Source organism: Emys orbicularis, chromosome 1, assembly GCF_028017835.1.
Source record: "Emys orbicularis isolate rEmyOrb1 chromosome 1, rEmyOrb1.hap1, whole genome shotgun sequence".
Taxonomy (NCBI): domain Eukaryota; kingdom Metazoa; phylum Chordata; order Testudines; family Emydidae; genus Emys; species Emys orbicularis.
In genome coordinates this window covers 134,987,355-135,002,460 of record NC_088683.1, presented here as the reverse complement: position 1 = coordinate 135,002,460, position 15,106 = coordinate 134,987,355, and the positions used below count along the sequence as shown (strand labels likewise).

The following is a 15,106-nucleotide window of genomic DNA, read 5'->3' as shown; positions in this document are numbered from 1 at the left end:
GTCTATCCAGTAGGGAAAGAAAAGAAAATCCTCTAGGGATCTGAGCCTGAAATTCATTCTCTCACAAGTAGTCCCAGCTGACTAAGTCCCCATGCAAGCGTACACTTTGGACCTGTTCCTATTTAAGTCAATGGCAAACTTCCCATTAACTTTTATGATGCGGGATCAGGACCATTGTATGGATCCTAAAAATCTGGTGGTGGTGGAGGAAAGGGAAGGAATCTTCTAGTGGCTTCCAGCATAAATGATATGAACTCAAGTAGAAAATGGAGTTGTAACTCTCTCCCCTCTCTATCCTAATCCCACAAACAGCCCATGACTTGAAATCTCTGGAGGGGATCATTTTGTTGGCACAGCCTATTGGTACTAGTACAAAAGCTAGGCTGGCTGACAAACCTTTGGATTCATTAAAGCAGCTTCCCTCTGCTGACCTAAGCCTGCCTCTTAGTATAATCGTGAAAAATGTTATGCCAGAGCAATTGCAAATATTGAGGCTCTCTTCTGAAGAGAGGCAGGAAAATGTATTGAAATAATCATCAGTTTAAAAAAAAACCCCGAAGGTGCTTTAAATATTCCTGGCATGATTAATGGGGTCTTTTTGTGTAGCTGTGGTAGAGTTTTTAGTTGGCGAGTGTCCGTTAGTGTCTTTCTTTTTGTCTCTTTCAACATCTACTCAGAGCTCCAGGATTTAAATTTCAACACAGCTCAACATAGAATCTGACAGTCCTGTCAACTTGGGAGGGGGAGGGGGGTGTTTGTTTTCCTCCCCTCCATCTCATGTATCATTAACAGTAATACAGGTTCTGTAAGCCAAATTCTGTCCTCATTTACACCTCTGCAACCCCATTTTTCCCAGTTCCTTCCTCAGTGACACCCTGTGTAATCCTATTATAGGTTTGCCCAGGTGTAGTTGGCCCTGTGATCAGAATTTAGCAAACATTTCTGGCGATGCTGCTCAGCAAGGAATAGGGATGTTAATGGGGCTACTCACCTACTTAAGTGCTTTGCTCTGAGAGACCAGGGCTGCTAATGACTAGAACTTTGTCTTGGATCTGGCCTCGTCGGGGGATCTGGGCCCAGTTACTGCTCAATAGGCAGCTTCCCTCAATGCAGCAGCTGTATGGCTCATCAGCTTCTCTTCCTATCCTCCCCTCGCAGCTGGGCAGCCCAAGCAGCAGTCAGGGCATCTCCCAGATAATCACTAGGAGGAGAAAACAGCTGCTATTTGGGCCCAGGGAATGGATTGGATTATCTAATCTCCCTTTGACCTTGCCATGTGGGGGGATAGTTGTAGGGAGTATTTCTCTTCCACCCATGGGGGGAGCAACAGGGGAGAAAAAAGGAGGGGTTGGCTATTAGGCTGTGTCAAGCCCCATAATCTTTCAAGACATAAACTGATTGCTACCACTGACTGGGGGGGAATTCCCTGCCCCACATACACCATTTCACAACTGACCAGGTGTTTTATGGCAGGGGACTTCACCTTCTTCTGAAGTATCTGATATGGCACAGAGCTGGAGGTAAGATCCAGTGGCTGATAGAGCCCCGATCTGATCTGGCATGGCAAACCCTACATGCCACACATTTTCACTGGGATAGTTCCTGGCTGGCCCTCCCAGGGGAGCAGTGCCCCATAAATGACACACTATAGGAGGCATTTGAAGGGAGCCATCCTCACACCTTTCTGAATTCACCATACAGATATTATCTTAGTCTCTCTCCTCTGCACTTCCACACTTTCAGGAAGCCCTCCTACCCTCATTATCTAATGGCAAAATGTTCAAATGGAGCTCCCGGGCCAGTTCAGCCTTCCCCTCCTTACCCCTCCCTGCCCCCCAACTCTATAAAGCCTCAGAGAAGCTTCAAACTTGCATCTAGATTCATGTGAAATTCATGGAGTGGTAGGGAAGAGAAAGAGGAAATTGACCCTAAAGCCTGATGTAGAACCCCCCCCCCCATGGTGCTGATTCCCCCCCCCCCCTTTTCCCCTTTTCTAATGTAATGGAACTGTGTACAGATCCCCCAATAAAATGACTTGAACTAATCTAAATCAAAGATGAGTCCAATAATATATAATATCCTAGGAGGATAAGCAAATCCAGCAGTGCCAGTGGCAGGTAGCAGCTGCAACTCCATCACTCCACGGCTCAGCTGGCCCTTGGTGGATCCTGATTTTGCATCAAAAGCTGCCACCACTTGGAAAGTGTCCTTATATTCCACACCAATGAGTCAAGATCGACTGTCTCAACCTAGAAAACAGGGAGCAGAGAATGGGGGCACAAAACTGAATTTGGATGGGGTGCTAAAGTTCAGAGCTGCAGTATATCGACAGAGCTGAGTGAAGCTCCTGTACGGATACAGCAAAAGCTGTTATAGAACATATTTGAGGGGCATTGGCAGGGTTGTGTGGGGCCCCAGGGCCAAGTTAAGGTGGGTACTGGAATCCTAATTGAAGATTTTCACACTTTGGTATGTGTTTTCTTACTAAAAATCAATTCTCCCTTTCAGATGTTTGGATAACTACAAAGTTCTAAAAGTGGTTGTTTTAAAATGCATATTTATGAAATTAACTCTAAGTCACATTTTCAGTCTAGATATGTCTTTTTATAGTAAAACAAAAACAAAACAAATCTGCAGTGGTGTCTCCATTTCTTGCTAAGGCTAATGTAAAGTACACTACAATTGCAGATAACCAAAACTCACACACCGGAATCCACTCTCAGGTACAACAGCTGGAGCCCAATTCTCCACTGTGTTACACCTTGGGTATTTATTCACACCTGGGCAAAATGGGTGTAAAATGATAACATTCTGATCTCACTATTTTACATTCACATTATATAAGCATAAATGACCAGGTACAAGGCAGTAGAGAATCAGGTCTCTGATCTGTGACCAAAGAAAAAGGTACAAGAGAATTGTAAACAAATGGGAAAAATATGTTTAAGATCAAGTTTAGATGTTTACTCCATGATGTCCCATGTTGTTTGAAGGTATGTCCAGCTGGGGGTGCAGTTCCCAGCTAGAGGAGACATACCTATGCTAGCCACAGTCCCAAATATTGTCCACAGTGACCTGAGTAGCCAAATATTTCTGCTGAAATGCTGACACTTAAATTATCATCATTAGGATTCAGAGTCAACACACTATGGAAACACTCCACACCTCTCTGAGCTATTGTTTTAGTGGCTGACTCAAGAAGACATAAGTTCATGTATGGAAGGGTATTTTCACAACTATAAAGACTATGAACTTAATTTTCATTTTAATGGAAGCTTAAAATCTGCAGAATGTCTGACTTGCTCAGTGTGACCCTCAAGGCTGATGTGTGCGTGTTGTACTTCTAGTTTAATAATTCCTCCCTGCTGATAGGAGAGCATGTCAGGCTATCATCATTGCTCCCTGGCTGAAATATGAGAAATTATCTTTTTATTCTTAAGTTACTTCTCTCTGAAGTTAAAATTGAAAGTAACTTCTGCATGCAAGGAAGGAGGGGAGCCATTTTCAAGACTCAGTCATTGAGCAAAGATGATCGGATAATGGTGGGTTTTGGGACTGATCCAAAGCCCACTGTAGCCAATGGAAAGGCTCCCATTGACTTCAGCAGACCTTGGCTGAAGCTTTTTGTTTGGCAGGCGATACCTAAGTAATGGAAAGTAACTATTGCCCAGGGTTAGTGCCTGTCTGTAGAGCTCGTTGGGAAGGAGAATTTTTGCCCCCTGGGAAATTTTGACATTTCAAAATGAATTTCTGATTCCAGCGTTGAAATATTCAAAATGTCATGGACTGAAAAACTCCAAAGAGTTCTAAATCTGAAGTGTCGAGAACAAAAAAGTGTGGACACTTTTAATCAAAATGAAATGATTCAACTTTTTGAAATGGCATTTTCAATTTTGATTTTCTCAGTTGGGGAAAGCCAAAAAATGAAATTGAAATGAACATTTCCCCACAGAAAATAGTGATTTTGACAGAAAATAGTCATTTTGTGACAAGAAAATTTTGCCCACAAAAAATGCTGACTAGCCCTCCCCATATCAAATAAGATAAGAAGAGGTAACATTTTATAGGTGAAGCAGTGATTAATAAGGAGTGACAGCAGACTCCTCTCATGACTTCTGATAGTCTCTTCTGGCCTTTACATCTATTTAGCTATGAAATGACCTTGGCAGACAGATGAGAAACGCCTCTGGGCTCTCAGTTCTTGACCCCGACCCTACTTAACTGCCCTTGTTTCATGTCCAGCAGTAATGCAAGAGATAGATTGAGTCCGTTCTCTCTGGTACTGTGTGCAACATTGATGGGAGACATTCTGCAGATTTTAAGCTTTCATTAAAATGAAAATTAAATTCATAGTCTTTATAGTTGTGAAAATACCCTTCCATACATGAACTAACGTGATAATGTCTTCTTGAGTCAGCCACTGAAACAACAGCTGGGAGAGGTGTGAAGTGTTTCCATAACGTGTTGACTCTGAATCCTAATGATGATAATTTAAGTGTCAGCGTTTCGGCAGAAATATCTGGCTACTCAGGACTGTGGGCAATATTTGGGACTGTGGGTGCAATTTAGTTAGAGTATTACATCCTATTCTGCACCTCGCCAACACATCTGACCCCTCTTTGGATCTTGTGTTTCATAGCCGCGAGGAGGCGCCCCAGCGGTGAGTGTATCCCGTGACAAATATTCTTCTACAATTAACTATAAAGGGCACAATCAAGGGGTATCTTTAGAAAGAGAAAGCAAACCTAAGCACATCAGTTTATCAGCTCATCCTGGTACAGCTTCAGCCTGACATACAAGGAGTCAAACTTACACATTCTCCATGCAACAAGAAAATAATACTATCCGTATCTTCAGCTTAACAAACTAACCTGAGCTCTCACTTGCGCTTCTGAGAAGCTTGGCAATTATTGGCCCAAAGAGAAGAAGGGAGAAATGGTTTCCTTGCAAACAGCGACCCAGCCAGCTCCCTCTCCTTCAGAGCAGCAACTGCGAATGATCAGTGATCACTTTTCCTGTGGCATTAGAACTCCTACCCTGCCTAAGCTCAAGGAGCAGTCCTTGTAGGGAAAAGGGAAGGGAATCTTCAAAAGCAGGATTGGATCTGATTTCAGGGACTGTAAATCAGCCCAAAGTCTAATTCTAAGTGTAATAACTTTGCACTTTCGAGAACCCCAAACTACTTTATCAGCAGTAATTCCTACCTGTTAAGTAGGAAATAAGAATACACAGTGTTACAGAGAGGTAAGCTGAGGCAGAGAGTGGTGAAGAGACATTAGGGTAAGGTCACACAGCAAGTGAGCCCAGGAGCCACCAGTAGGACCCTAGAGTCTTGATTTCCAGGTCCCCTGCTCAAATCACAATACCACGCCCCCTGCTTACTATGAATTAGTCCTTGAGCAGCATTCTCCTGACTTCTCTCACACACAGACCTTCACCATTGCTCCTGGGGCTCTGGCAGAACACACAGTGCTGCAATAAAGAAGGATCCCACTTGTGAGCCCCTGCAAACTAGCTTTGGCCCAGCTGCACCACAGTGTGTCACTTTCTGCTTCTGTTTTGCTCCCACAAATAACAGGGAGAGAGTCTAGTAAATGGACCTGGTGCAAGCCAGGAATACCAGGGCCTTTTGCTCTCAAAAGAGAGGGAAGGAAATGGGAGAAGAGTTACAGCCAACAGGCAAATGAAAAGCAAGGCACTTAATTAACCAAGAGAGAAACGGAGCAGCCTTAGTACAAAAAGACTTCCATCTGGAAAAGTACATGGACTTCAAGGTCCCTAATGATCCCCAAACTTGTATAATTGGCAAACAATGCACAACAGTAGGACTCAAGCTCAAAAAATGGAGGGAAGGAAGTTAATGACCCAGCCATGCAAGTAGTCTACTACTTATTGCGTACTGGGATCTGTGCATTGCCTCTTCCCCTGGGGCAGCTGCTATACAAACCTGCCAGCAATGGGAAATCAAAAAGGCTGAGATTATCCTTTCAGCTGACACCCACATGCCTATTAAAAATAAGTATTTTCCATGAATGGTCCAAAACACTGCCAATTTACAATCACATTTCTATAGAACACTGTCACTTCCAAATTTCTCTTCTACTTGAAAAAAAATGACATAAAATAGAGCAGTTTTTTGTGTGGGGGGGAGATTGGTTTTTAAGCCAGGACTTTAGTTGAGCTCCTACTTTGTGACTCAGATAACAGGAGGACTCTGCATCCTGTTGGGATTCAGTATGCTCACCACCACTTTTAAGGTTGTGGCGCCAATGATTGTAGCACCTTCCAAAAGCCTGAGTGTCAGATCAAAAGCCTGAAATTAGACAGGTGTTCATGCTACAGGCTACCATATTAGAGGGTGGGGAATGAACGACATTCTGCAGTACCTGAGAGACAATCTGTGATCATGTAGCTGCAGAGTGTGGTGTTATGCATACACAAGGGGTCAGAGATCAATTTGTGCATGAAAACTTATATCCTGTCTGCTTAATGCTTAACTTTACACACTCTGTTTCTATGGAATATTAAAGCTAATTTACTTCAACGACGAGAAACATCATGCCCCTGAGTCGTATGCATCTCTCAAGAATTTTCTTGCATTTTTGTAACCATGTTTTGATAGTGGATGTAGTGTCTCAGTTTTCTAACTCGGACTTTGGAACAGCCAAAGAAGAGTCTGTCCTCTTAGGATCTATCCAGTTTTAAAACTGAACCTAGTGACCGCTGGGGCAGGATGGAGGTGTAACTCCCAGCTCAAGTAGGTGTACACCTGCTAGCTGTGATTGAGTTAGCGTACTAAAAATAGCAGCGTGGCTGCAACAGTGGGATGGACTAGCTGCCTGAGTACATACTTAGAACGTCTGACACGTCCACTTGCATAGATGTCCCCTCAGACAAGACCATAATGCAAAAGTGGTGATTGCTGCTAGTTGTACTCAGCTTTTGTGGACATATGTCCACAAAGAGCCAGACTGAGGAAACTCACTTATGTAGGACAAACAGAAATCAGATGCCAATAATTTGTGGCCTCTACCATTAACCTAGGCTATATCTAGGTTAAAAACAAACAAACAAAATAGACACACCATATCAGTCCCTTAAATATTCTGGGAGGGAAGGAGAGGGACTGTGTGTGTATAGCTTGTTTTCCATTTCAGCAAGCAGCAGTGTTGCTTGGATGATTTGGGTCCTATCCTGCATGGTGTGGAGTGCCTCCCGAAAAGTGCTCAGCTTCCACTGAAACCAACAGGTAGTAGAAGATACTTGACCACTTGTAGGATATGGCTCTTGTGTACTACTTGAGCAACCCAGCTAGTAACTTGGCAGAACCACATGCTGCCCATTTGCAGCGCAGTGTTAAGCCATATGGTTCAAGCTGATAGGTTTGACTTGGCACATTCTTGCTCACATCATTGATAGGTGTATATCGTCCTCTTACTATGCTTTCTGATACTTAATTAATAGTGTATTTCCATGCAGGCTCCATTTCAACCCATTAATGGAAGACACTCACTCACCACGAGTCTGAGTTTCCGCCTTATTTAATTGCTACACTGCTGCATTAGATGTATTTAACAGTTTGGCAAAGGGTGTGCATACACATACATACACACACACTCTCTTGTGGCTTTATTTGCTCTTTTGGCAGTTCAACTTTCAGTTTCAGTTGCCTGCCATCTGCATTTAAATAAAGCAAGTGTGAGCAGATAGATGCTTCACTTGCATCGAAGCAAAGCTTTATATACACTGGATTCTAGGAACGCTTACTGGTAAAGTGTGTTTGAGAGACAACTCTTGGTGGTTTCAGCCTGGCTACCTCCTTAACTGGTCTACATGGAAAAATAAATCTCACCTACCCAACAAACACTATTCCTTCTTTCATGGCCCTGACTATTGGCAATCTGTGCAGTGAAGCCCAGGATTGCATGGGCATAGAGTTGGAACCACCAAATCTAGTCAGGGGCCCTCCAGGCCAGAGTCAAGACACGCTGATGGGGTAATATAGGAAAGCCTGAACTGACACCTCCACTGAAGTACCTGCTCATTGCAGTTATTCAGCAGCGCTAAAATCAAGTACCATGCCAGAACACAGCAATGCTCCATCTAGCCCATTAGCATCTCGCTGATAGCGGCCAGGTTTCCCCAAGGAGGTGTTTAGAATATAAAATAAATGCAGGATGTGTGTCTGTGTAATACTACACTGGGGGACATTCCATCCTGAAGCCTGCCAGTCTCTTATGGTTTGCACTGCAGTTGAGCATATCAGCCCCGATCCCTATTGTACTAGGCACTGTACGCACATAACTAAAGAGAGGCCCTGCCCCAAAGAGCTTACATCCTAAGGACCTGAAGCATGAAAGCTCTTGTAATTGTTTTTATCCAGAAGCGTGAAATGCCAAGGAGATTTCTCAATAACACAGAAAATCACAAAATCCTGGGCATAGCACAGCTCTGTGGCTCACTGGGCTTTTTGCAGGTGATTCAGGCCAAGAATCCATGGCAGCAAATGTATTGCCACGGTTCAATAAGGGTGAATTCACACACTGTTGCATGGGCTGTATTGACAGGTCTCTTAACAGCTCACAGGGAGTGTGTGGCTGAAAACGGCACATGGCACTTGAATTCTTTAAGGACCTGATTATTTTTCATGCTCTTCACCAGCCAGATCTGGAGAAACTCTGAAGAGAGGCTAAGGTAATTAGAAACAGAACAGATCAAAGCATTTTACACCAAAGGAGGTCAGGGTCAAGAAGCAGAGTCAGGAACAGGAAAGCCCCTATACATTTTCTGAACGGTTGGGATAAGGGTCATCATAAAGGCCCAAACATTTCTAAAAAATTTATTTCTCCTCAAACTTACATTGTCAGGTTTCCACTGCTGAGGAAACCAACAACAACAGAGAGCAAGAAATAGATCACAAGGCCTGGCCCATATTGGTCAGCTTCTAAATGACTATTTCTTACAGAATATTTCTCTCTTTTTCAATGATATTTCTAGGGAGCCCATCACTTTAGTATCTGAGCACTACATAAACTCATTAAGCTTTGCATAGAGGTGTCCACAGTGGACTCAACAGCTTGCATTTGCCTTCCTAGCTAACTCCTCTTCCCTTCCTTTTATATATCACTCTCCCTCTGCCATACCCATTAATTTCTTCATTCCATTGACTCTCAGTCCTTTGGGTCGCCTCCCTCTTGCTCCTTTTGTCCTTCTTCCTACCCCTCCCGCATAACCTGCCACAATCCCATTCTCACCTGTGGCTCAGGACAGGTAAAAAGAAGTACAGACACCAGATCCATATTTATATCAGTAGCCCTCTATGTATGGATCTGAGCAGCCTATGGGCTCAGCACTTGTAACAGTACCTGGAGTTTCAGACTAAATATGGATTTGACTGCATGTGGGGAAGGATGGGTTGTATGGGGGTGCTGACTGGGAGGTTGTATGGAGGTCAGGGGGGCAACATTATGGGGTTATTTGACAAGGTTGCCAGCCATACGAGTGGCTTGGACTCAGTGATCCAGGAAGAACCTTCCAGCCCTATATCCCGTGTTCCTAGTACATGACAGTCCTTGAAATGCATGGTGTTCACCCAACCCCCTGTCAATTTCACCAGCTCAGCTGGTGACCAATTGCCACTTCTTCAGGTGACCAATCTGTTGGGGCTTGCAAAAACCAGGACAGGACACTTCTGACAGGGGTAAGCTCTGAAAACAAGAACTTCCCCAGTTTTCAGGGACACATGATTTCCTAATCTAGTTCAAAAGCATGGAAGATGAATCAATTAATTTTTGAGGAGGGTGGGGCAAGAGTCAGTAATATTGGGGCTTGGTGACAATGTTTTACTGACCTGTCAAAAATGCTAGGGCTGGTCCAGTTCTGGCTTGTAGATTTTATATGCACAGCAACCAAAATGGAGCTTTTTCCCCCCTGGTTTCTAGCAGCCTCCCTTCCAAATGTCCCTGCAATCTTTTTTAAATATATGAATAAAAATTGTACTTCCATGCTCAGCTTTAAACATGCATTGGAAGCCAGGCCCTGCCCTGAGCAACCCATTGACTTCAGTCTACGGGTATACCTACACTCCAGTACAACACCTGCGGCACAGTCACGGCTGGCCTGGGTCAGCTGACTTGGGCTTGGGAGCTAAAAATTTCAGTGTAGATGTTCAGGCTCGGAGTGGAGCCAGGCTCTGAGACCCCCCGGGGAGGATGGGTTTCAGAGCCTGGGCTCCAACCCGAGCCTGAACATCTACACTGAAATTTTTAGCCCCATGGCCTGAGCCCGAGTCACCTGACCTGGGCTCTGAGACTCGGTGTTATCGGGTTTTTTTTATTGCAGTGTAGACATACCCAATGTGTAAGTCAGGGCAGGATCCGACTCTGGGTGAGGAGGGTTTTCTCTCTTTGCACAGTATGGACGACATCCCAACAGAGAGATTGTCTGGTTGATGTTCTCATTCGTTATGTCATGGACCCACCTCTCCTCCCATTTACTATTGAATAATCCTTGTGTCAGCCACAACAATTGCTTACATGGTAAATTAAAATTAGGAAAAGCTTCTTTAAACTAGCAGTGGGAGCCAAATAGGAGAGCCAGCACCACATGACCAATCAAGCATCCACAGACAAACACACACTCTGTAGATCATTGTTGTACCCTACACTACAGTTTGGGAACCTCTGGTCTAGAAACTAAGGAAACAACCTGCCTGCTGTTTGAATATTTTCACCTCATTATACCATTCAAACTAAAAAAAAAAAAGGTGGTGGACTCTGAGGATAATTAACAAAAAGTCCCCTACTTCACAGGGATGTAGTGACAATACATACATTAAAAGAATGTTAGGTGCTGAGATACTGTGGTAATGGGGGCTTTAGTATTTCAGAGTTGTCTCCACAGTGGGACAACTACTTGAGGTCTACTCTGCAAAGCAGATGGTGGTGGGTGAGTAGCAGGGGAGGAAACCCAAATGAGCCCAGACAAGATTAGAGAGCTGTTACAGTAGTTTGTTCTCTGCTGCAGCTGGCACTATCAATAATATACCTAATGGTGTAGTTGGCAAAGCACAGATGATCTCTGAACCAGTGAAAATCAGCAGGTTTGGAGTCTGCTGAATAAAGTGGTGGGCCAATGAACTAATGCCTTATCTCTCTGTTACTACCACTTCCCCAGACTATCATAAATAGCACAGGCCGCACCTTTCTCCCTCTGGTGTCTAAGGGAGAACTCCAATGCCTATTTCAGGAAGACAATTCATTTAGCATGTGCATCTTCAGCTCTGGTAGATTTTATCTATTATCTGAGATGCATCATAGGATGAAGACCATCCCATAAGTGGTCACGGTCTACTGAATAGTCTTAGCTCCCATAGGGAAAATAAGACTACACTCTTCTATTCTAGGTTATCCCCCCAGCCATGGTCAGTATTAGTTTATTATACATCTTAGAATTAATAATTTTTCTACCCACAGTAAGTATTCTGAAGAAAGGGCACTGCTGGAGAAGCCCTCCTTTCTATGCCATGCTAGCCATTTTATGGGGACTGTTCAGGTAGCAGTTAAAAGATAGCCTGGCCCTTTTTCAAAATATTAAGGGTAACTTTCTCTCTCCTAATAAGACAGGTTCTCAGACCCAAGATAGCATCTGAGCTACGGCTGAACATGGACATTTGCTGTTTTGCCTACGGTCACTTCTGCACTGGTATTGCACATTAAACTGATGTAGCTAAGTAGAAAGGGAGGAGGATGGTCCAGTGGTTAGGGCAGCACACCAGCTTAGGACTTGAAAGACCTGGGTTAAAGTCTATGCGTGACCTCAGGCAAATCACTCAGGGTATGTCTACACAGCACCTAGCCACCTGTGGCTGGCCCATGCCAGCCAACCCAGCTCCGGCTGTGGGGCTGTTTCATTGGTGGGTAGGCTTCCAGGACCCTCCCACCTCACAGGGTCCTAGAGCTTGGGTTCCAACACAAGTCCAGAAGTCTACACAGCAATGAAACAACCCCGCAGCCTGAGCCCAAGGCAGCTGGCACAGGCAGCTGTCTCGTTGCTGTGTAGACATACCCTCAGTCAATCTGTTCCCCACCTGTGAAAAGGGGTTAATAGCACTTCCCTACCCACCAGGGTGTTGTGATAATAAATATATGAAAGATGGTGAGGTGCTCTGTTACCATGGTAATGGCGGCCATATAAGTACCTCATATAGAAAGCAGGTTAACACTCTGTATTAAAGGTGCCTAGGTACAATCACAGTCTATTCTTTTCTATCCATTAGAACTATATTAACTCATCTTGAACAAGGAGGCTTGTGCTAGGTTTAGGATAGTACTCTAGACTGCATATCCAAATACTGTGGGTGCTGAATCAGCAAAATGCCCCTTCCATCAAGTGACCGCGTAACATCTGTGATGCTCATGTTCTCTCTCCTGCCTCAGCCCAGCAGGGATGAGGCACAAGATTCCCATGGCTGGGATTCAAAATGGGAATTGAGTATAAAGGATAAAATAAAGGGGGACAAAAGCGCTCTTGTTAACTTTTCACCATGGGAGCTCTGCCCAAAGGTCTCTGCAAATGGAGCAGTTGCTACTGAACAAGGCAGCTCAATTATGGCCAGACGGTGAAAGCAGCAACTTCAGTGCCCTGCTCTGAAAACGCCAGTCAGGGCACAACTGTATACTCCAGCTGAGAAGCTGCAAGAGAGCTGGTGGATGATCATGGGGCTAATATTACAGGGAGCATAGCTGTGCATCAGTTCACTGCACACAGACTTTGGGGGGAGGGGAGTGCGGGGGAAAAGTAGCTAAAGGAAAAAGAGCTACAACAAATACAATCTCTTCCATTTCTCAGACAGGTCATTTTCCGCTCCAGCTTTTGTCTTCCCATTTATCATGTACATCAGAGGGCTAACGCTGAAGAGTTCAGAAACACATTTCAAATTAATAGCAATGGGAACTCAAAGGCCTTTGGAAAGGCATACTTCAACCCAAATACGACTCCTGGAAGTGAACAATGCCTCTTCCTCAATACCAGACAACTTCTGCTTTTTCAAAGGCTAAGCTGGAATTCCCCTTCCATGTATTCCCTGAAGGGTTTATTTTCACTCCCTTTCTTGAACCTGAAGAAGTACACCAACAAAACTAGCCTCCTTCGAGTCCACTGCCTAATAGACTAGACTTCTTAAAATATTCAGATTCTCACTCAGAGCTCTTGCTAGTTACAAATAATGAGAGACCCCAAGAGTGCAGGCAGATGCTTGCTTAGGACCAAGATGGAGGGTTAAGTGTTGAGTACGAGTTTTAGTGAGATTACTCCTATGAGACCTCTGGACAAGCTTTTTAGTGTATGGAATTTTCTCTTTTCTTCCCCCAAAAGCTCATGCAGGACTGCATGAGCAATTACCTGAAATTTGGCTCCAGGTTGCAAGATGAATTCTTAACTGGTGGATAAAGTAGACCAAACAGGAGAGGAAGTTCTCCCTGTTCCCACCAAGGAGAAGGGTGAGCTGTGGGGGAGCTCTGCTCTGCCAAGCCAGTGACAGAAAGGGCAGCTCGCTGTCCGCTGTAGCAGAGAAGGGGGAACTGTGCACCTCCTTCCCGTAGCCTCTGGAGCCTCCAAAGGGACAATTCCCTCCTAGGTGCTTCTGGAATCCTCTGCACACTTCCCTGTTTCTCCCATGCGTACCTGAAGGACGCATCTCAAGTTAGATTCCCCTGCATCTCAGAGGATAATAGTATCAGCGTGCACATATGCTTGCACTAGCTCTTCGCTGAGTGCACTGCAAGACTTGGACAGTGAAAGTCCTTTCACCTCCCAGACTTTTCAAATCAGGCCTGGATCAAGGAGTCAAATTACCCATGCATTTGAGAAGGTGAACCCTGACAGAGCTAATACAAGGCAACATACAGCATGTAACTCAGGCCATGTGCCATTAAACATTTGAAAGTGTGTAACCCGCTCTCCTGTCAGGCCTCTCTCACGCTTCTCCCTGGATCCTCTCTCAAAGTCTCCATTTGCTGAAGTCAGTTGATGGTGACACAACAACCTGTGTAGTCAAATGAGAAAAATATTGCCATACCTTTGGCCAGTCATTCCTGGGTTCGTAAGCACCCATCCCTGGACTGTTAGCAGGAATGGGAAACTCCCCTTCCCTAGAGAAAACAACTAAGGTCAAGCCCCTGCATGCCCTTCTCACCTCCAGTAAAATAGCTAGCAGTCTCCCGTGGGGTCTTAGGTACCAACTGTTTTCCTGGAGGAGATGAGGAGCAGCTTGAATTGTTAGTTGCTTCCCTGGATGGGAGGAGCCTGCTGCTATTAAATGACTCAACCATTGGCCTCCACCATGGCTCTGACAAGTGTGCGGCCCCCTCACCCCACACAGCACCTCCTGCTTCCCAATCCCCATCACCCACCCCCAATCCCTTGACAGCCGCCAAAGCCCTGGCTTCCTCGCACAGAACGAGGCATTGGCAGCCATGTAAGTGAAGTAAAACTCAGCATTCAGTCATGTGTGGGTTTAATCCCATATCATGAAACAGGCTGGAGAGAACATGCTGTAGCATTTTCCTATCCTAATCAGACAGAATAAAAAGGATCACTTCCTTTGAGGGGAGGGTTCCTGGCACAGATCTCTAATAAAATTCCTAAAAAGAAGGAAGGGTTTCTCCATAATACCTCTCTGATACTGTGCAACTTCTACAAAGCGATTTACATATTTTAATGAAATGAGGCTCACAACACTCATGTGAGTAATCTAGGCCTCCCTTACATTGTCATCTTTTTACAGGAAGAAAAAGGTATGTGGCTTACAGATAATGGGCTAAAAGCATCCCAGAGTATAACCCTGCTGATTGGAGAATTTGGCATAGTTCCAGTGTTGCCAATTCATAGATTTTATCATGAATCTCTCAATATCTAGTGCTTTTCCTAGAGCCCCAGATCCTGGAGTCATGTGATTAGAGAAGAATTTCAGATTACACTTTTTTAATGGCAGTTTCTAGCACTCAGTTGCAGAGAACAGTTTCAAATTGTGACCCTGGTGCACTCATAGATCTCAGAAACCATAAAGCAAATAAAAATAACCGATGTTTTACTATTTTTTTAAAAT

General features: G+C 44.4%; 1 protein-coding gene across 2 annotated transcripts in view; it reads right to left on the bottom strand.

Annotated features, from left to right (window-relative positions):
• The window catches only part of ETV6 (ETS variant transcription factor 6), a 164,780-nt gene that overhangs the window by 136,277 nt on the left and 13,397 nt on the right, over positions 1-15,106 (bottom strand). The window contains exon 1 of one of the 2 annotated variants that reach the window (XM_065404783.1): positions 992-1,066. The exons of the other annotated variant lie outside the window; for it this stretch is intronic. The gene's annotated coding sequence lies outside the window, so the exon portion shown is untranslated. Of the gene's footprint in view, positions 1-991; positions 1,067-15,106 lie in introns of those variants that run through there. 2 annotated transcript variants of the gene reach the window in all.